Source organism: Macaca mulatta, chromosome 14 (genome assembly GCF_049350105.2).
Source record: "Macaca mulatta isolate MMU2019108-1 chromosome 14, T2T-MMU8v2.0, whole genome shotgun sequence".
Classification (NCBI taxonomy): Eukaryota; Metazoa; Chordata; class Mammalia; order Primates; family Cercopithecidae; genus Macaca; species Macaca mulatta.
In genome coordinates, this window is record NC_133419.1 from 93,798,519 (window position 1) to 93,802,125 (window position 3,607).

Genomic DNA, 3,607 nt, shown 5'->3' on the forward strand with positions numbered 1-3,607 from the left:
TGATGTTCCCTCTGCCTGAAATGCGTTTCCCTCTCATGTTACACGGCTCGCTTCCTTAGCTCCATGTGACCTTTTCAGGCAAGCGACCCTGATCACCCTATTTAACCCCACTCCTACCTTCCTGCTAAACAGTGAGCTTCACGAGGACAGAGGTTTTTCTCTCTCCCTTCTTCATTGCTATTTTTCTAGCACCTAGAAAATTGACTAACACAAACTCTATCTTCAACAAAAATTTGTTGGATGAAAAAAATGAATGAAAACATTAACTCAATTATGCTTGCAGAAATCCCAACAACCTCACCTTTCCTACCCGCCAATCACCTTTTCCCACTGTTTAGACCATCCTGCTTTCTCTCTCAGAAGCACCTCCAAGCTCTATTTTTGGGGAGGCCCACTGGAGATTTGTTTTTCTGCTGCCTTGCACAATAGCATTGTGAATAAAATTTTTTCTCTTTCACAGAAATCCATCATCACAGTGATTGGATTGCTGTGCGATGGCAGAATGAACCTGGTCACTAATAAAAGAGGTAAGGAAGTAGCTGAAGGGGGATATGAGATCAAGGAGGGTTTTCATTAGGTTTTTAAGATGGGAGAGGCGGAACTTTGCCCAAATGCTGAGTGGAAAGAGCCAGGAGAGACTAAGATATAGATTTATGAGAGAACAGATAAAATTAATATAGTGTAAGCTCCTCAAGAAGGCAGGCCGAGACCCAGACATTGCCTAGGAAGAGAGCCTCTCTTCTCCAGGAACAGGACAGACTGAGGGGTTGATGCAGTGGGAGGTGAGTCTGCGGAAGCAATGAGCATTTCTTATGATAGCTTCTGCTTTCTCCGTGGTAGTAGGAAGGGGGTCATGGGCTTGGAGAAAGCAAGGGAGGAGAGGAGGAAAGCTTGGAGGTTTGCAGGCAAAGGAGAAGACTTGAAATTTTGGACATAGGCCCACAATCGGCTAATGGAATGAGTGACATCAGACACGAAACACTGGGCCTATCTGTGAAGTGTGATGGAGGCCATAAATTCTGTTTCAGTGCATCTCTGAACCTGCTTAGTGACACCATGAACAAAGCTCACTCTCCCAAGTTGAAAAAACGTATGGACAAGTTCTCACTGAAATTAAATGGTGGTAGATATGTCCAAGGAATACTGTGGGGATCCAGTCATTTTATGAATCTAATGATAGATGAATGTGTGAAGATGGCAATTAGTGGGCAACAGAACAATATTAGAACAGTGGAAATAGAAGGAAACAGTATCATCACGTTAAAAGCCTTGGAACAGGTCTAAAAAATGGCTGTTCAGCAGAGGAATTCTTGTCCCCTCTCCAAAGGGACTGTTTTCTATGATGTAAAAATTAGATTGTGTACATTTTCATATTAAACTTTTTGTTAAATAAACTTTTGTAATAGTCAAAAAAAATGGACACAGAATGACAGAGGTGGGTGGTAGTGTTAAATAGGTGGGTGTGGATATTGCTATGTACTAAGAAATATACATTTTTATTTCATCCTCCCCTAAAACCCTTGAATCATTCCTAAAACCCTTGGAATCTCCAAAAGGATAAATGTCTTCTTATATGCAAATAAAATTATTTTTGGCTACAGTGCCCTATAGTGTCTGCTGGTGGGGGTTGGTTGGCAGGGAAACCAACCATGCGATTAGGAGATTGGAACTTTCAGCCCACTGTCTCCAGGGAGGGTAAAAAAACTGAAGGTTGAGTCGATCACCAGTGGCCCATGATTTAATCAATTGCCGCTACATAATGAAGCCTCCATAAAAACTCAGAAGGACCGGTTCTGAGAGCTTCCAGGTTGCTGAACACATGGAGGGACCTGGAGCACGGTGCACCCTGGGAGGGCGTGGAAGATCTGTGGCTTTCCCACATAGCTTGCCTTATATACTTCTTCATCTGGCAGTTCGTCTACATGCTCCATAACTTTATAACAAACTGGTAAACATAAGTATTTCTCTGAGTTCTGTGAGCCATTCTAGCAAACGGTTAAACCCAAGGAGGAGGTCGTGGGAACCCTTGATTTATGGCTAGTTGCTCAGAAGTACAGGTCACAACCTTGTACTTGCAATTGGTATCTGAAGTTGGGGGCCATCTCATGGGGCTGAGCCCTTTAATGGTGGGGTCTGTGCTAACTCTCAGAATTAAATTGTAAGACACCCAGTTAATGTCTACTGAGCATTGGAGAATTGTTATGTGAAAAACCCACACATCTGGTGTCAAAAGTGAAGTAACTGAGTAAGGAACAGAGTTTGTTTTTCCCTTTTCAGTGGCGGAGGATGTATGGTGGGGCCCAAATGAGGAAGCCTCTGGTTATTAAATAGAACAGATCAAACAAATATAGCACTGTAGGTCAAGGGATCTAAGAGCCATAGACCTCAACTTCCTTATTATTTGGAGAAAATAATTATGAGACAAAGTAGCAAACATCTGCTTCTGGCCAGCCTCACAGCCAGCCCTTGCAGTGAAGAAGCCATGCCTCAGGTTCTAATGTCTCTTACCTGAATCACTGTGTTTTTTAGAAAAGATAAGCTCAATGATTTCAGCCCTTGCCTTTTCTTGTATGTAACGACTGACAGTATTAATGATTTTCCCTCTGCGATCTATAACCAGATGTGCTCTCACACCCAGACTTTGATGAGATTTTGCTTTAATGTAACTTCTGAGCACATCACCATCTAATACGTAAGTTGTGGGTTCATACACTGCTTTAGAGCAGTCTAACTGAAACAAAGATTCACTTGGGTTGCCATCCTCAGGAAGACTCAGTGAAACTGACTTTAATTCTGTAAAAGCCTAGGTTTCTCTTTCGTTGACACGATCTGTGATCTGTCACAGTTTTTACATTTTGTAACTCTGTTGGGCTCATATAGGTATCAGAACAATGCTGGCTTCTTCCAGTCTCTTAAGATAACTGAGAAGGTTGCTTCATCTCAGAGAGAAATTCCATTAGAGTCATTGGGGCACAGAGGTTTTTTTCTATTCTCCAACCTCTCCAGGAAGCAATGATGCATTATTTCATGAACTAGAAGTAATTAACCTGAGAATCTCTGCTATTTATATTTGGCAGCACTGTAACACTGTGTGGGCATTGACCTCTATGCGTGTGCCCGAGTGGTTCAAAGCTTGCTGTGGAAGATAAACTACCATAGGGTATGCAACCCCCACTCCTGTGTGGGGCACGGTGAAAACAACCACTGGTTCTGGAATCAGGGAAGCTGGGTTCAAATATTAGACCTTCCACTTGGGGAAGAGAAGTCAGGTTGATGGAGGGGAACCTCTCTAAGCCTCTGGTTTCCTAACCGAAGAGGCCAATGATAAGGCCAACCAACTGTGCACAGGAACTTACTGGAATACCCAACATTCTGAGCCAGCCACTATTGTGAGTGTGTCTTATAGTAACTCACTTTATCTTCACAGCTTTCTGAAAAGATACTATTTTCATCCTTATTTAACAGGTAAAAGAAACTGAGACACAAAGATTTTAAGTGATATGCCCAAGGCCACCCAGTTAGTGAGAGTCAAGCCTGTCTGACTTGGGTTGGTGTTCTCACCCACTCACAGCAGCTGCTCCAGGCGCTAGTGAGATGTGCCACTTAC

General features: G+C 42.9%; 1 pseudogene; it reads left to right on the forward strand.

The window, feature by feature from the left end:
• Positions 1–1,056: 1,056 nt before the first annotated feature.
• On the forward strand, positions 1,057–1,284 carry LOC100430189 (putative small nuclear ribonucleoprotein G-like protein 15 pseudogene; annotated as a pseudogene).
• The last annotated feature ends 2,323 nt before the right edge of the window (positions 1,285–3,607 follow it).